This window comes from Myodes glareolus, chromosome X (assembly GCF_982192425.1).
Source record: "Myodes glareolus chromosome X, mMyoGla1.1, whole genome shotgun sequence".
NCBI lineage: Eukaryota > Metazoa > Chordata > Mammalia > Rodentia > Cricetidae > Myodes > Myodes glareolus.
Window position 1 is genome coordinate 126,565,074 of NC_142053.1, and position 19,584 is coordinate 126,584,657.

Below are 19,584 nucleotides of genomic sequence, written 5' to 3' on the forward strand. Positions count from 1 at the left end.
TCCCAGCACTGGGGTGGCAGAGAGGCAGGCAGATCTCTGTGAGTTTGAGGCCAGCCTGGTCTACATGGTCACTTCCAGGAGAACCAGAGCTACACAGTGAGACTCTGTCTCAAAAACAACAACAAAATGCCCCACCCTTCCCCCCAAACCCACTGCACTCCAAACCTAGTTCCTGACCTGTGGCCTTAAACACTTTTCATAAGTAAATCCCCTTTGCCAGCCCTTCCTCCCTTACTCTTCATCTGCAAACCACAAGCCTAATTCTGGACCAAGGTTACGAACTAACTCATTCCTAAGACACTGCCTGGATAAGTCCGTTCCTCCATTTCCCATCATCCCTTTCCTCAAACTTCCGCCCACCCTCCACTATTCCTCCCCCTGCTGTAGCTATCTCCACAGGCAAAGGCCTAGTTCCAGATCTGTGGCCTTCGAACCCACTTTTATCAAGAACCATCTTTGACTGGCTTTTTTCTCTCCTCTCCTTGCCTGTGTCCACTGCCATCTTGGCACCCACAGGCCTGATTCCAGAGCCATGGTTTGGGATCTTAGGGTTTCCATTGCTGTGTGTGATAAGACACTGTGACCAAAACCAGCTTGGGAGGAGAGGGTTCAGTTCATCTTATAAATCTCAAGTCACACTCCATCAATGAGGGAAATCAGGGAAGGAACTCAAGGCAGGAATCTGGAAGCAGGAGCTGATGCAGAAGCCACGAAGAGTGCTGTTACTGGCTTGTTCCTCATGGGTTATTCAGCCTGCTTTCTTATAGAAGTCAGGACCACCATCCCAGGGGGATGGCATTGCCCACAGTGATCCGGGACCTCTCATATCAATAATCAATCAAGAAAAGCACCACAGGTTTGCTCACAGGCCAATGTGGTAGGAACATTTTCTTAACTGAGGTTCCTTCAGTTAATGACTCCAGCTTGTGCCAAGTTGACATAAAACTAGTTAGGACAATTAACCCCTTTTCAACTTGACAAATGCATCATTGTTAAACCATAACCTTTCCTTTCTTGCTCATCCCCAAGAACTCATGTTAATGTTAACATCACAATATAAAATCACTTAATTTTAAAAATCTCTTAAAACAACCAAGGTCTTTTAAAACATTTAAGCCCTCTCCAAAATATCCAAAGCCTCTTCAAATATCCAAAGTCTCCTAACCATGAGCTCTTTTTTAATTTTTGAAAAATATACCTTTCTTTAAATTTTATTTTTGTTCACACACATGTGCATGAGCATGACAAAGCATGCGTATGGAGGACAACCTTTAAGAGTCACTTCTCTCCTTCCACGGTGGGCTCTGGGGATCAAACTCGAGTCAGGCTTTCATAGCAAAGGCTATTACCCAATAAGCCATTTTGCCAGCCCTTGTGAATCTTTTTAAAGGAGAAACTTTCAGTCTGATAATCCTATGTATTTTTAAAGGTCGATTGTTTTGATTTTATGTGTATGGGTGTTCTGCCTGCATATATGCCTGTGAGCCACACGTATGCAGTGCCAATGGACGCTAGATGGTAGTGTTGGACCATGTGAAACTGAACCTGGAATTAGCTCTCATGTGGGTGCTGGAAACTCAGCCCAGGTGTTCTTCGAGAACAATTTCTTTATCACTGAGCCATCTCTCCACCCCTTGTACTTTTTCAGAGTCTATTTAATTAATTTCTACCTTCATTTTTATTATTTCTTGATAGCTGCTGTATTTGGGTTCTTTATTCAAGATCACCGATTTTCTAATAAAATATTACATTTTTTATTTAGTGTGTGTATGCACACGTGAAGGTGAGGGTACAACTTGCAACACTCAGTTCTCTCCGCCATCATGAGTTACAGATTGAACTAAGTTCACTGGACTTGACAGAAAGTGTCTTTACACATTGAGTCATCTTGCAAGCTCTCTGTTTTTTTAATGTGAGCATGTATAGCTATAAATTTTACTCTTAGGACAAACGGGTGGAATCCCAGACATTCTAGTATGTTCTATTTTTCATTTGATTCAAGAAATTTTAAATTTCCTCTCATTTATTCGATGACACAAATATATTGTTTAGTTGCCAAGTATCTGTGTATTTTCTGAGGCTAGATTTTCTGTTGATTCCTGGTTTTATTCCACTGTTGTCTGATAAGATATGGAAAATTATTTCTGATTTTAATTTGCTAAATATTACTTTTCTGCCTATAATGAGGCCAACATTACAGAAGGCCCCATGTGGCAGTGAGAAGAATGTACTTTATCTGTTGGGTGGAAGAGTCTGTAGATATCTGTTCATTTGATCTGTGGTATAATTTCGTTCTGAAGTGTCTTTGCAGATTTTCAATTAGGAAGAACTCTCTAGGTATGAGAGTGGGATACAGAACTCTCCCACTGCTGTTGAATTAGAACCTAGTTGAATGTGTTATGCCTTTTAATGTTTATTTTATGAAATTTGGGTTCCCATGATTTTTTTAAATTATCTTCTAATTCCCTGTTACTTTTATTAACACATAGTGGTCTTCTTTATCTCTCTTGATTAGTTTTGGTTTGATATCTACTTTATCAGGTATGAGAATTGCTATATCAATTTATTTACAGCTTCTATTTTGTTGGTAATTTAGTATCTAGCCTTTGACTTTCAGCCTTGTTATATGAGGTTCTTAGAGTTAGTAGATAGTCTCTGTCTTTTAACCAATGAGTTAAGACCATTGTAATAGAAAAGACTTTTGTTAGCTGGGCGGTGGTGTAGACCTTTAATCCCAGCACTCAGGAGGCAGAGGCAGGTGAATCTTTGGGACTTTGAGGCCAACTTGGTCTAGAGAGTGAGTTTCAGGACAACCAGGACTGTTATACAGAGAAACCCTGTCTTGAAAAACAAACAAACAAACAAAACCCAAAAAAGAATTTGTTTGTTATTATTTCTGGCTTTTTTATTATTGTTGTTCTGCTTATTGGCAGTTTTGTTTTTTCTCTCTGGTAGGATAGATATTTGCTTGCTTAATGTGTTAGACATGACTGAGACCTCAGTTCTGCTCTGTTCATCTATTATTTTCATGAAATACATTCTTTCCTGTGTTCTCACGCATGAAGCTTTCTTTCTTTCTGAACTCTGCACAGTATTCCTTTAAGAATTTTCTGCAGTGCTGGTTTAGTGGACATGAATTGCCTTAATCTGTGACTGTCTTGAAAAAAATATTTCTCCATCTATTTTAATAGATAATTTTGTTGAGTATATCAATCTTGATTGACAATGGTTTCCTTTCAATGTTTCTGACATCATTTCAGCTGGTAATTTAGAATTCAGTTATCCTGGCTTTTAGGGTTGCTGATGACAAGTCAGACATTATTCTGGGGGTTCTGCCTCCATATACTACTTTGTGTTTTTTTCTTTACAGCATTTAATACTATTCCTTAGCTTTGCATACTTGACATCTTGATTATACCATGCAGAGGTTCTCCTTTATGTGTCTATATTTGGAGCTCCACACATTTCTTGTGTTTGGATGTTTATTTCTTTCTGTTTGTTCATGAAACTCTTTGCTATAATTTAACAGAATATGTTGTGTAAGCCATTTGATTTTACTCAGCATCTTCTTCCCTGCCATAAATTCTAATTTGATTTCTTGAGTATTTTCCAGTCTTACTGAAAGTTGTGGTCATATTCATTGATTTTTCTTTTTATTTATACACGCCTGTATATATCATTGTCTGGACACCGTCCTCCATCCCTGAGATTCGTTTTTCTTCTTGGTCTTGTCTGGTGATGCCTTCTTCTGTGTTTTTAATATAAGTGACTATCTTTCCATTTCCAAAATAGTTGTTTGATTCTTTTTTAGCATCATGATTTGGTGAATCTGTTCTCCATGATTTAAATTTTTCCTCTCAGTTACTGATTCTTTCATCAACTTTGGTTCTTGAATAGACTTTGTAATTTTTTTGTCTGTGTCTTGAATTAAATTCCCTATTTTTATTCAAGTCCTCTAATTGGTTGTTGATCCTTTCAAAATGTAAGACTGTAAAATTGTTTTCTGGCATTTCAGCTAGCTCATCTTTTTTCCCGTGTTTTTGCAGCTCTTTGTGGAGATGTTGTAGTGGACTGTTAGCTCATGTTTCTCTATTGCAGTTTACATAGCTGTTGGCGTATGTACATTCACCAGTTTGTACTTTTTTCATTCTACTATTTATGTTTCTCTCTCTCTTTCTCTCTTTCTCTCTCTCTCTCTCTTCTCTCTCTCTCTCTCTCTCTCTCTCTCTCTCTCTCTCTCTCTCTGTGTGTGTGTGTGTGCGTGTGTGTGTGTGTGTGTTTCCAAGTGTACAGCTGTGCACACTCAAGCATATATATGTGAAATCTGGTATCTTTCTTTATCACTCTCTGCCTTATTGCCTTGAGACAGCATCTTTCATTGAACCAGAAGCTGGCAGTTTTGGTTCATCAGGCCAGTGAGCTCCCAGGATTTGCCTGTCTCTGTTGCTCCCTTACCCATACTGGGGCTCCAAGCACATGCAGCCATTCCTAGAATTGTTATGTGGATGCTAGGGATCCGAACTATGCTTCTCATGCTTGTGCAGCGAGTGCTTGACTTGCTGCCATCTTCTTGGTCCCTGTTTGTTTTATTTTATATCAGTCTTCCTGGTGGGTTGGACAACCCATGGGGACTTATGAAAATCAACTGCAGTAAAAATCAGGATAGTTTGTCAGAAGACTCAGTTTGCTGCAGGAAATCATACTGTGCTCCTGACTTATTTTCCCAGTAAGGTTTGGAGATAGGTGTATGAGGGTCGCAGTTGTGAAACAGGTAATGTATTTAAGTAGTGCAGTAGGGCGTTCATGAGCTAGAGTGCAAAAGATGACAGAGTAAGAATGAGAAGGAAAGTATCTGGGTTAGAGGTATGGAGGAGTAGAGAAAACAAACAGTTACAATTTACCAAACTATCAAAACCAAACAAAAAACAAACTAAATAACATTTAGGCCAGGCGGTGGTGGTGCACGCCTTTAATCCCAGCACTCGGGAACAGAGGGAGTTCCAGGACAGGCTTCAAAGCTACACAGAGAAAGCTTGTCTCAAAAAACAAACAAAAACAAAAGAAAACAACTTACCAAAGTATACATGTTAAGGGCCTAAACGTTAGGAAAAAGGAAAAGAACTTTTAAAAATACATACATATTTCTGTATGTATACATAAAGAAACTAGAAATAAAAAGTTAAAAAATTGAAAGTATATAATTGCAAAAGCAATAAACTGCCATAGAAGGTATTAACTTCTTAGTCAATGCTTCTTTCTGGTTTAGAGAGAGTCTGTGTTTACCTTAGATATGCCAGGAGCTGTGAAGAATCCAGCTCCTCCTGCTGTGGCCAAGGTGATAGAAGCTGAGAACTCTCAGCTTTCCCCTTCCTTCCTTCCTTCCTTCCTTCCTTCCTTCCTTCCTTCCTTCCTTCCTTCCTTCCTTCCTTCGTTTTGTTTTTTTCGAGACAGGGTTTTTCTGAAGTTTTTGGAGCCTATCCTGGAACTAGTTCTTGTAGCCCAGGTTGGCCTGGAACTCACAGAGATCCGCCTGCCTCTGTCTCCCAAGTGCTGGGATTAAAGGCGTGCACCACCGAAGCCCGGCTAGCTTTTCAGTTTCTAAGGCTCAGGATGCTCAGTTTGGTGTCTGTCACTCCAATTCTGAAGCCATAGCGATTTCCACACTCTGTCTTCCTTTCTTCTGTGGTCCAGGGAATCTCTTGCTCTGATGGTTGCTGGGGACAACATTGGAAGCAGATGGCCGTGCAAAGTTGGGCATCAGAAAAGGAGCAGCTCCTCTTAATCTTGGGGTCTTCTCTGCCTGTCTCTCATATATTCAGCTTCTGCAGACTCTATTCCCTACATGGTTGCCTTTTCTGTATCTGCACAGCTCTGCCAGTGCCAAGGCACGTGCTGAATTCTGCCTCCTGATAGCATCGATTTCTCTGCATCTTCCAAGGGTTCTTCTGGGCTCTGTCCCTGGTTCTGTGCTCAGATTAAAGGCATGCACCACCATGCCTGGCAGGCTAAGACATTTTTCTTTGCTATTGCAGGATTTCTTTTCTCTGATTTTTTCTCTGTTTGGTTTTTGATGTCCTTGCACTTCCTTCATGTACTTTTGAAGCTCTTCTTTATTTCTCTCTTGAAGATAAAGTCTATTTTTTCTGACTTTGGCTCTCTCCTTGACTGATTCACTCTAAGGTAGCTTCTAAGCTGCCACATTGTCCAAAAGTCCCAAGCACGGTCATTAAAAAGAGTCATGTCGCCCTTCCTCTTGGTTTGTATTTTGGGCACAGAATCTCATTCTGTAGCCCATCCTAGTTCAGAATTTACTATGAAGTTTAAACTGGCCTAAAACTCATGACCCTCCTTCCTCAGATTCTAGATCAGGGTATTCTAGGTATGTATTACCATGTCCTACTAAGTATATCCAATCTGTTTTAATACATGTACATTTCTACAGTTGATACTATATGTGTAAGTTTTACCCTGATGTTTATTATACTAATTTAATGATGTCTGAATAGTACATATTTTATTATTGTGAATATATCATACTCATATAATCACTTACATAATATCTGACATTTATGCTATTTTTCAAATTTGAGTATGAGAAGTTATACAACAAATACATATACACTGTCCATTTAATTTTTAGTTGGATTGTAGATTATAAAATGAAATTCTTTGTTCAAAAAACATGAACATTAAAACCAAAATCAGTTAAATATACAAAAATCAGAATGTGACACAGTTATATGCACCGGAAAGGCTAAAATTAAGGACAAATAATATTAAACAATGATAAGGACATGAAATAACTGAAACTATCACATTGGTAGTGGGGCTGTGCATTGATACAGTTTGGATATAGTTTAGCAGTCGCTTACAAAGTCAAACACATGTACCATAGGGTACCGCAACCCTACCCAAGAGAAATGAGTGTGTCTATCTATCAAAAAGCACAAAACTGTTCATAACAGTTTTAGTCATCGTTCTCTCAAACTCAATTCAAATGTATAGCTATAGAAAATGGATTGCTTGGGGCACCATCAAAAATGGAATATGATAAAATGGGAAGAAACAAAGAAATGTTTATTTTCTCATCATGGACATAAATCAAAACTACTTTGAGATTTCATCTTATACCTAACAAAATGACTAAAACCAATAAAACCAAGTGACAGCTTATGCTGGCAAGAATGTAGAGTAAGGGAACACTCATCCATTCCTGGTGGGAGTGCAAACTTGTACAGCCACAATATAAATCAGTGAGGCCGTTCCTTGGGAAGCTGGGACTAAATCTACCTCAAGATCCAGCTATACTACTCTTGGGCATATACCCAAAACTCTGCATCTACTACAGATGACTCTTGTTCATCCATGTTCACTGTTGTTCTATTCTTTTTTAAGATTTATTTATTATGTATACAACATTCAGCCCCCATGTATGCCTGTACGCCAGAAAAGGGCACCAGATCTCATTATAGATGGCTGTGAGCCATAATGTGGTTGCTGGGAATTGAACTCAGGGCCTCTGGAAGAGCAGTCAGTGCTCTTAACCTCTGAGCCATCTCTCCAGCCCATTGCTCGATCCTTGACAGTCAGAAATTGGAAACAGTCTAGATGTCCATAAACAGGTAAATTTATAAAGAAAATGTGCTACATTTACAAAATAGAATACCATTCATCTGTTAAGAAAAGTGAAATTATGAAATTGACCCTTAAATAGATGGAGTTAGAAAAAAATCATGTTGAGTGAGGTAACCCAGACATGGCCCTCTACACCTAAACAAGAAGCCGGTATTTCAGGCTATACTCCCATTATATTTTATTTTATATGCTGATATTAGCTTCTAAGCTTTCAATATATGTGCTAATATGAATAACTAGAGGTTAGGTACATAGTAAGGGACCATGTGGGGAGGAAAGGATCTCTAAGAAATGGGAAATAGAAATAGAATACTGTTGGGAAACTATAATAGGAGGGTTAAATGGGAGAGAAGGTGAAAAAGGGAATATGGTGAGGGACAACTGAGATGGAAGGCCTTTTGAAAAGCTATATGGAAACCTACTGCTGTACAAGCTTCCTAAAATATGCACAAATATGAGAAGAATCTGAATGGTGTCACCAAATAGTAAGGGGCAGGATGCTCCAGCTAGACATATTATGCCATCATGTAAAACCTCTAGTGCCAGGAATAGGTTAAATCCTGTTGAGCTATTTACCAAAGGGGTTCGCAAACATCACAGGCCATTGCCAAGGCTATTGGTTGTCTCCACAACCTGATGGTGAGGCCCTATTGCTGAAGACAACACTTGCTTATGTAGTAGAACACAGAGAAGTCAAGCATGTGCCTAACTGGAAGCTTCACATACATTGATTAGTGTTTATGGTGTTAGGCATTACTCTGCTTGCTACTGGAGTAGAGAGGTAAACATAGATATCACCTAGCTATAAACCCTGTGGCCTGCAACAGTGCCTATCAAAGCCACTGTTATAACAGCAGCACAGAATTTATGGGAATAACTAACAACCTGCTAAAACACTGGATTTAAGGCCCACTCCATGAGATGGAACTCCTATTTGACACTGCTACAGTGGCCAGAACCTGAGACCAGATAGGCAATGGGCCTGGGGGAAACCTAGTGCTATTATTTCTGCTAAAGGAACATGACAATAAAATGCCCCCTGTTGACATCCTGCTATACCTATAGATCCGTGTGTTTGCTCAGTCATCATCAGAGAAGCTTCTTCTTGAAGTAGATGAAAATTATCAGAGACTCACAATTGGACAATGTGCAGACAATGAGAGACTTTGGAACACTCAGTCCTAAATGGGATGTCTTTATCACTGCCCCCAACAGGACTCATAAAGACATGCAGAAGTGGGGGGCAAAAGATTGTAAGAGCCAAAGGTGATGGATAACTCCAAGGAAATTTTGAGTATCTCCGAGACACAAGAGGGCTGATGCACACGTGAACGCAAAGAGACTGTGGAAGCACGCACAGGTTCAAGCCGACAGGTGGGTCTCAGCATGAGAGGGAAATATGGACATGTGCTCCTACTCCTAACCAAGAAGCAAGTATCTCAGGCTATATTCCCATCATCAATATATAAGGATACCCAGTTCACCAAACAGCTAATTCTAAAAGATAAGTAACTTGATCCAGGAGTGAAATGAACATTTCTTGTTTTTTCAATAGTCCATGGTGAATACACAATGCAGAATCTAACCCGAAACTATTCACTCCAGACTACTCTAGCCTGAGGAATGACTAAAGACTTTAGAAACTAAGAGGGTATACAGAAATTCCATTTTTCTTGTCCTTCCCCCCCCTTCTGTTCTTTTTAAGGCCAGCTTGAATCAAACCTCTGGCAGCAGAAAGAATGGGGAAATTAGCAGAAACTGAGATGGAATGACAAAATCTTCCTCTTTGATCAAAGAAGCAACACTTTATGTAATTTTCTCTTCAGTTCTACTACTTGCCCCCGGTCATGAGCCTAGTCACAAATGCATTGGGTAATTAATGTTCTGACTTTATGGCAGGATGGTTGAGAAGGGAGTGGCTCAACAAAACAGAGCCACAAACTTGTTTCTAAACAGCTGAGTTCACTGCTGAACTGCAAGTGCACATAGCTGACAAAAGCCAGCAGAAGATGGACTCTATGAATTGAATTACAAACAACACCAAAAACAAACAGTACAATAACTACCACCAACACACACCTTAGTAATAACTCTAAATATTAACAGTCTTAGTTCTCTGATCAAAAGAGTAAAAGGATTGACAAAAGTACTCCAATCAAAAAGGATCAGGAAGCAAGTAGGCGTGGCTATCTTAATACCTGACTAAACAGACTTCAAACTAAAATTAATCAGAAGAGATAAAAAGGGTCGCTTCATTCTAATCAAGGGAACAGTTAACCAAGAAGACATTACTATCCTAAACATACATGCACCAAACTCTGGTGCACCCAATTTCATAGGATGGTATACTACTAGAATTAAAGACATAGGAGATGATTTCAAACCTTCACTTTCTCCAACAGACAGGCCATCTAGACAAAAAAAATAAATAGAGAAACATAAGAATTAACTGACATCATACATCAGATGGACTTAAATATCTACAGAATATTCTACCCAAACATCAAAGAATACAGATTCTACTCAGAAGCACATGGAAGTCTCTTTAAAGTAGTCCGCATCATGGGACACAAAAGAAATTTTTACAAATTTAGAATAATTGAACCGACTCAGTGTATTCTATCTGACCATAATGCATTAAAACTTGAAATCCACATCAAACAAATTTCTGGTAAATACATAAAATCATGGAGGTTCAACAACTCATCACAGAATGATGAATAGGTCAAAGAAGAACTTGAGAAAGAAAGAAAAAATTTCCTGGAACAAAATGAAAATACAATAAAACCTCTGGGAGACATTAAAAAGCAGTTCTGTGAGGAAGATTTATAGTTCTAAGTGCACGCGTTAATAAATGAGAAAGAACTGGGTATGGCAGGCCATACCTTTAATCCCTGAACTCAGGAGGCAGATTCCTGTAAGTTCAAGGACAGCCTGGTCTACACAGCTGGTCTCAGGACAGCCAGAGGTACACAGAGAGACCCTGTCTCAAAACAACTACATCTAATCAAAATGAGCACAAATAAATAACTTGATGGTGCAACTCAAGACTTCTGAGAAATAAGAACAAAGCAAATCAAAATCCAGTCGATGGTAAGAAATAAAAAATCATCGGAGTAGATCCCTAAGGAAAAGGAGGCAGAAAGAGTGTAAGACCCAGAGGTGATGAAGGGACACCAAGGAAACAAGGCCTTCTAAATCAACATGAGCAAAGCTCATATGAACTCATAGAGACTGAAGCAGCATGCACAGGGCCTGCATGGGTCTGCACCACAGCCTCTGTGTGTGTATATATTACGGCTTCCAGTTTAGTGCTTTTATGGGACTCCAGAGTGGGGGAAATAAGCAAACCACTGATTCTTGTGCCTTCTCTTGGGCTTTTTTTCTTATTTGTTTTATACAATTCCAATGAGTTTCTGTTTTATTTTATTTTATTATTATCCTGTAAATGCCAGTTTATTTTCTAATGATAGACATACAGGGAGTGGGCTAGATGGGAGGGAAAGTAGGAAGGAATTGAAGGGAGTAGAGGGAGGAGAAACCATAATCAGAATATATCATGTGAGAAAAAGAAAATGATATGAAGAATTAATGAATCTAAGATCTAGTCTTTTGTGACGATAAACAAGATTGACAGATTCCTGACCCAACTAACCAAAAGAAAGAGAGGACCCAAATTAACAGAATCAGTAATGAACAAGGAAACATTACAACAATATTATAAGGGAATATTTTAAAAACCTGTACTCTGTTAAGCAGAAATCCCTAAAAGAAATGGGCAAATTTCTAGACTCAGACAAACTACCAACCAGTTAAACCACTAAACAGAGCCATAACAAATGAGAAAATTGAAATAATCATAAAAGGTCTTTCAACTAGAATAAATCCAGGTCCAGATGGATTCATAGCAGAAATCTACCAGACTTTCAAAGGTCTACAAACAATCTTTCTTAAACTATTAAGGGGAGGAAGGAAGGAAGGGAAGGAGGGAGGGAGGGAGGGAGGGAGGGAGGGAGGGAGGGAGGGAGGGAGGGAAACAGGCACTCCCAAAGTCCTTCTATGAAGCCAGTATCACTCTAATACCAAAGTCAGTCAAAGATACAACAAAGAAGAGAACTACAGGTCAATAGCTCTGATGCACACAGATTCAAAAGTGCTTAATGAAACACACACAAAACACAGACATATAGCAAAACGATTATACAACAGGGCCAAGTTGGCTTTATCTCTGAGATGCAAGGATGGATCAACATATACAAGTCAACAAATGTAATAAATAAATAACATAAACTGGTGTAAAGACAAAAACCACATAATCATCTCAATAAAAAGGCCTTTGACAAAATGCCTTCATGATAAATGTCCTAGAGAGAGCAAGACTAGAGGAAACATACCTCAACATAATAAAAAAAACTACATGAGAAATTCACAGTCAACATCATCCTAAATGAAGAAAAACTTGATATAATACCACTGAAATCAGGAAATGTCCACACTCCTATTCAATATATTGCTCAAAGTACTAGCTAGAGCAGTAAGGAAATTAAATGTAGACGACATAAGAGACCACAAAAATTTTATCAGAAAACTTCTAGAAACAAGAAACAATTTCAGCAACATGGCAGTTTGCAAAAGCAACTTGCATAAATTAAAAGTCTTTCTACACACCAACAAAAACATAGAAAAAGAGATTATGGACACACTCCCATTCACAATAGCCTCAACGATATCTAGAAATAAACCTAACCAAAGATGTGAAGGAGTCCTATGGTGAAAACTTTAAACATCTGAAGAAAGAGATAAAGATACTACAAGAAAATAGAAAGACACCCCATCCTCGTGGGTTGATAGACTATTATAAAAATGACCATTACAGCAAAAGCCATGTATAGGTTTAATGCAATCCTGATAAAATCTCCATCTCATTCTTTACAGGAATAGAAAAAAATTATTCTAAAATACATATGGAACTACAAAAAAAATCCCAGACAATCAAAACAATCCTGAGCTAAAAGAACAATACTGGTAAGCTTACCATTCCATTTCTCAAGATATAGTACAGAGCCATAGTAATAAAAACAATATGGAGCTGGCACAAAGACAGACATGTAAACCATTGTAACAAAATCCAAGACCCAAATATGAGTATCCATTACTACAACAAAAATATACACTGCAGAAAAGAAAGTACCTTCAACAAATGGTGCTGGGAAACTGAATGTCCACATGAAGAACAATGAAATTTGACCCATATCTATTACCTTACAGGAGACTAGTTCCAACTGAATAAAAAAACCTAGGCATAAAACCTGAAACTGCTAGAAGAAAACATAGCCAGTACTTTATATGAAATCGGTGTGCAGGAAAGGACTTCCTGAATAAGATATCATTTACTCAAGAATTAATGCCAACAGTTGACACATAGGCCTTCATAAAACCGAACAGCATCTGTACAGCTAAAGGAACAATCAAGTGAGGAAGAAGTCCACAGAGTGGGGGAAGAATGAGACAGTGGATTAATAGCCAGAATTCATAAAGAATTTGAAAGCTAAAAATATATCTACCATATGAACATATAGCATTCCTTCACATATGCACAAAGGATGTGACATTCTATTCCACAGATTCTTGCTCAGTCATGTTTAGTGATGCTCTATTTACAATAGTTACAAAATGGGAACAACCTAAATGTCCCTCAACTGAGGTAATGAAAATGTAGAATACTATAGGATATTATTCAGCTATAAAGAAAAATGAAATCATGAACGTTGTATATAAATGGATGGAACTAGAAAGGATCATGTTGAGTGGCATAATCCATGCTCAGGAAGACAAAGAGGAGGGTGGAGGGTAAAGTAACAGTAATGGTTTCTGAAGAAGTCATACCTACTATCTACCTAAAATGTCTATTGTTGCTGAATACTATTTTAAGATGTGTTTCATTTGTTTATGCTATGGAACATTTGTTTTAATGATGCAAAGATGTGTTGCATTCTTTTATGTTGCATTTGTTTAACCCTGTGAAGCTGCGCTACTTGGCCTGTCTAAAACACCTGATTGGTCTGATACAGAGCTAAATGGCCAATAGTGAGGCAGGAGAAAGGACAGTCGAGGCTGGCAGGCAGAGAGAATAAACAGAAGGAAAAAAGAGGGATTAGGAAGCAAGAGCAATCAAGCAGCATGAAAAGGAGGAGGATATCAGGGGCCAGACACCCAGACACACAGCAAGACACAGAGTAAGAAGTAAAGGAGGGTATACAGAAATAAAGATAACGGACCAGCAAAAGGTAGAAAAGCTATCAAGAAATAAGTCAAACTAAGGCCAGACATTCATAAGAAAGAAGAAGATTCTGTGTGATTTATTTGGGACCTGGGTGGTCGGCCCCCAAAGAGTCAAAAGAGTAAAAAGCAACCTACAACAGTCTATAATACATGTAAGTGTGTGTGTATACATAAAATACATGTATAGTTTTTTTAAAAAATTTCCCTTTTGAGCTGACAATGCTTCCATCAAGAGCCATAGACAATCTAAGAAAAACTCCAATAGCAGACATGAGAAGCCCTCTTTTGAGCTGCTGGTCGGAGTTGTCCAAGAGAGCACCAGAACATTAGTAGCTTTTGCTGATGATCTTGATTTGACCACCAAAGGTGAAAGGAAACCCCCATTCCTGAAGACACCGGGCCATATCAGACACAGGGCCCAGAGGACCCAAGCTGGATGTGACCTGAAAGCCTCCTCCCTCGAGGACTGGCTTGAATTGTACCAGAATGTGCTATGCAAGCAGCCAAGGAAGTGAAGCAACTGGCATTTCTACCCAGCTCTGACTACTATGAACCATAACCACGACCAGCAGGGCACAATAACTCTAAGGGAGCAATGGTGGCATATATACCTTGTCAGTAACTAAATCTCTATATTGGACTTGAGGACTTTCCAACAAGAGGGAAATCAGCCTGGTACTGGAAACATAGCCAACTACTCAGGGCTAGAGAAGCTATGGATCTAGAAGGAGAACCTACAATTGCCACTTTACTAAAGCAGAGTAATTCTTAACTACATTCTAAATAGTTGTTCATATACCCACAGAGAAGTATAGTCCTCAACATTCATCAAGGAAACTTCCCTTTGCAACAGATGGAGACCATTACAGAAAACCACAACCAATCAAAACACAGACATGTGGAGCCGAGGTGCCAATGTCGTCTCCAAGGGCACCTGCACTTGTGTGTGTGTATACACACATATGCACACAGTTGCATAATTTTAAAAATATTTTTTTAAAAATAGGACCTACTCAGAGGACCAAAGTTCAGGTTATAGCACCAACAACTTCCTATGTCTCCAGATCCAGGGGATCCGATGCATCAGTCCTCTAAGGACACTTACATGTGCACACATGTGTATACTCACAGTCATATATAATAAAAAATAAATAAATCAGAGTGATGGGGAACATACTTAGCATTGACCTCTGGTCTCCACATGCATGTATATGAACATCCCAGTGCACTGTCACAAATGTAAGCATGCACATACACACAAAATACATACTATGCACACACAATGATGCTGACAATGGTTCATCTGAGAAAACTAGGACTAGAACTAGAACACATGCATGTTCTGAAACCTATACCTACAAAACCTACAGCTCATATCATATTTAATATGATGATAATTTCTCTAAAGACCAAAGGTATTCTAGTCTAGGCATTCCTATTGAGTAAGGTTTGGAAATCCTAAACACTATAATAACTCAGGCTTGGGAGAGAGGCACACAAATTGGAAAACAAAGAAAGAAAACCATCTCCATTCAGAAACATGACCACCTACCCTAAAAACCCCAGGAAGTGTACCACCACAAACTCGTAGAACTAACAAGTGAGCATAGAAAGTTCCAAGTCAAGACTCAACACACAAAAATCAATCATATTTCTAAAAATAAACAAAAGAGTGTTTTTACAATTAGTGAAATATGTACTATTTAAGTATGAATACTAAAAACCATGTACAGAGCCTAAGAGTACAGCTCTGTCTGTGATGGAATATTTGTTTAAAAATCTCCTGAGTAAATTGGAAGCATAGAAGGAGGGAAGACTGTGGGAGTGGAGTGGGGAGGGAGAACATGAGGGATTGGAAAGGTCGAGTTGGGGGAAGAACAGACAAAGAGAGCAAGGAAAGAGATATCTTGATAGAGGGATCCAGTGGAGGATTAGCAAGAAACCTGGCACTAGAAAAATTCCAGAAATCCACTAGGATGACCCCAGCAAAGAATCTAAGCAACAGTGGAGAGGGTACCTTAACTGCCCTTCCCCTGTAATCAGATTGATGACTACCTTAATTGTCACCATAGAAACTTCATCCAGTAACTGACGGAAGCAGATGCAGAGATCCACAGCTAAGCACTGGGCCAAGCTCCTGGAGCCCAGTCATAGAGAGGGAGGGGTGATATTATGAACAAAGGGGTCAAGACCATGATGTCCCCATCAGAAATAGCTGACCCGAGCTAGTATATGCTCACTGACTATAGACTGACAGTTGGGGAATTAACATAGGACCGAACTAGTGGGTGACAGTGTGTAGCTTGGGCAGTGTGTGGGGCCACTGGCAGTGGAACGAGTATTTATCACTAGTGCATGAACTGGCTTTTTGGAGCCCAGTCCCTATGGAGAGATATCTTGCTCAGCCTAGATACAGGAGGGAGGACCTTGGTCCTGCCTCAATGTGATGTGCCAGACTTTGTTGACTCCCCTTGAGAGACCTCACACTCTCTGAGGAGTGGGTGGGGGTGAGGTAGGGGGAAGGTGTGGGACAGTAGAAGGAGGGGAGGGAAGAAGAACTGGGATTGGTATCTAAAATAAAAAAGATTGTTTTTTAAAAGATTTAAAAAAGAATATTTGTCTAACGTGTACAAGGCCCCGAGGTCAATGTCTAGCACCAAAAGAAACAAAGGAAAAGCATAAGGATAAAAATAATTTTTTAAATAGAGGGTTTATATGTTTAAAAACTATAAAATATTCAACAGATTTAAAAAATCAAAGAAAAGGCAGGCAGTGGTGGTATCACATTTAATCCCAGCACTCAGGAGGCAGAGGCAGGAGGATCTCTGTGAGTTCTAGACCAGTCTGGTCTACAGAGTGAGTTCCAGGATACCCAGGGCTACACGGAGAAACCGTGCCTCAAAAAAAAAAAAAAGTCGGCAATTGTGGAGGGCTAGCTTTGAACGGCACAGAAACTCGGTGCAGGGCTGACTTGAGGTAGCATTCTCACTGACAGGCTTGGCAAACCAAGTCAGGAGGAGGCAAACCTCTCCCATCAGTAGAATGCCTTGCCAACAGTCAGTCCTTGAGAACACAGATGTTCACTGTAGTTCAAAGGCTCTGATTAGGATGTGGTTTGTCTTCTGATGAGGTGTTGTTACATATTCTATAACAGCAAAAGTTATTTCCATAACACTTTTTGTTTAGATCAACTAGGGCAACATGCTCTTGAAATTATTTGAAACAAAGTTATTAGTTTATGTAATTATTTTCAAGTATTATGGAAACCTAGTTTGAATTGTGATATAAGTATTATAAAGGAGCACAGGCTTTGCAATAAAGTATGCAGTTGTATCTCCTACTCTGCATCCCTTGTGTCCTGATTTCTGTGGCACTACCCAGGGTCATCTATAACTGAGGTAGTTGGAAAAGGGTCCCCAACAGGCAATCTTACCGAAAGCAGTCTACAGATTCAATGCAATCCCCATCAAACTCCCAGCAAAATTCTTCACAGACCTCAAAAGAACGGTACTCAACTTCATATGGAAAAGCAAAGAACCCAGGATAGCCAAAACAATCCTGTACAATAAAAGAACTTCTGGAGGCATTACCATCCCTGACTTCAAACTCTACTACAGAGCTACAGTACTGAAAAGAGTCTGGTATTGGCATAAGAACAGACAGTAGGACCAATGGAACTGAATCGAAGACCCGGATATCAATCCACACATCTTCTAACACCTGATTTTTGACAAAGAAGCAAAAAAAAAAAAATCAAATGGAAAAAAGAAAGCATATTTAACAAGTGGTGCTGGCATAACTGGATATCAACATGTAGAAGAATGAAAATAGACCCATACCTATCCAGATGCACAAAACTCAAGTCCAAATGAATCAAAGACAGCAACATAAAGCCAGCCACACTGAACCTTATAGAAGAGAGAGTGGGAAGTACACTTGAATGCATTGGCACAGGGAACCACTTCCTAAATACAACCCCAGCAGCACAGACACTGAGAGAAACAATCAATAAATGGGACCTCCTGAAACTGAAAAGCTTCCGTAAAGCAAAGGACATGGTCAGCAAGACAAAACGACAGCCTACAGAATGGGAAAAGATCTTCACCAACCCCACATCAGACAGAGGTCTGATCTCCAAAATATACAAAGAATTCAAGAAATTGGTCATCAAAAGAACAAATAATCCAATAAAAATAATGGAGTACAGACCTAAACAGAGAACTCTCAACAGAGGAATCTAAAATGGCTGAAAGACACTTAAGAAAATGTTCAGCATCCTTAGTCATTAGAGAAATGCAAATCAAAACAACTCTGAGATTCCATCTTACACCTGTAAAAATGACCAAGATCAAAAACACTGATGACAACTTATGCTGGAGAGGTTGTGGGGAAAAGGGAACACTTCTGCATTGCTGGTGGGAATGCAAGCTGGTACAACCCCTTTGGATGTCAGTATGGTGATAGAGTTTGAAGTCAGAAAATTAGGAAACAACCTTCCTCAAGACCCAGAAATACCAATTTTGGGTATATATTCAAAGGATGCTCAATCATGCCACAAGGACATGTGCTCAACTATGTTCATAGCAGCTTTGTTTGTCATATCCAGAACTTGGAAACAACCTAAATGGCCCTCAACTGAAAAATGGATAAGGAAAATGTGGTACATTTATACAATGGAGTACTACACAGCAGAAAAAATAATGACATCTTGAATTTTGCAGGCAAATGGATGGAGCTAGAAAACATTATTTTGAGTGAGGTAACCCAGACCCAGAAAGACAAATATCATATGTACTCACTCATAAGTGACTGTTATATATAAATCAAAGAAAACCACCATACAAATCACAATCTCAGAGAACCTAGGCAACAATGAGGACCCTAAGAGAGACTTTCATAGATCTAATCTACATGGGAAGTAGAAAATAGAAAAAGACAAGATCTCCTGAGTAAATTGGGAGCATGGAGACCTTGGGAAAGGGTTGAAGTGAAGGGGAGAGGCAGGGAGGGGAGCAGAGAAAAATGCAGAGCTCAATAAAAATCAATTAAAAAAAGTCAAGGAAGGCATAAATAAAATAGATTTATCATGCTACAAGATTCAAGTATTCACACAACTGACCTGTAATCCTAGCTACTTAGAAGACAGAAACAGGAATATCACAAGTTCAAGACCTAGCTGAGGCACAAAATTAATTCAAGGCAATATAGTGAGACCTTATCTAAAAAGGAAAGCTGAAAAGAAATGTCTGGGAATATAACCTCTGATAGGCAGCTGGCACGGGATATCATCCTAGGTTTAATCAGTAGTACTTGAAAAATAAACAAAAAAAAAGAACTAATTTCTTTTGTACATTTAACATAATTACAACTGAAATCCAAGCAAGATTTCTTTTTTTTTTGTAGATACAAACAATACTCTTCCAAAATTTATATGGAAAGGCAGAAGAGTTTACAAAGACAAAATAAGATCGAAATTAGAAGAATCACTGCTTAGCTATAGTAATTAAGATGGTGCACTTCTGGTAAAACAATATACACATACTTTAACCCTCCCACAAAAATACACTCATGCACATATAGTCAATTGACTATTTTTATAAAAGCATAAAGGCAATTCAAGGGAGAAAAATTAGCCTTTCAACAAACTATATTCAGATACCTCGATAA

The 19,584-nt window shown here is 38.9% G+C and overlaps 1 protein-coding gene across 2 annotated transcripts in view; it reads right to left on the minus strand.

Annotated features, from left to right (window-relative positions):
- Positions 1-19,584, minus strand: part of Fam120c (family with sequence similarity 120 member C) — a 131,067-nt gene that overhangs the window by 56,198 nt on the left and 55,285 nt on the right. The window lies entirely within an intron of this gene.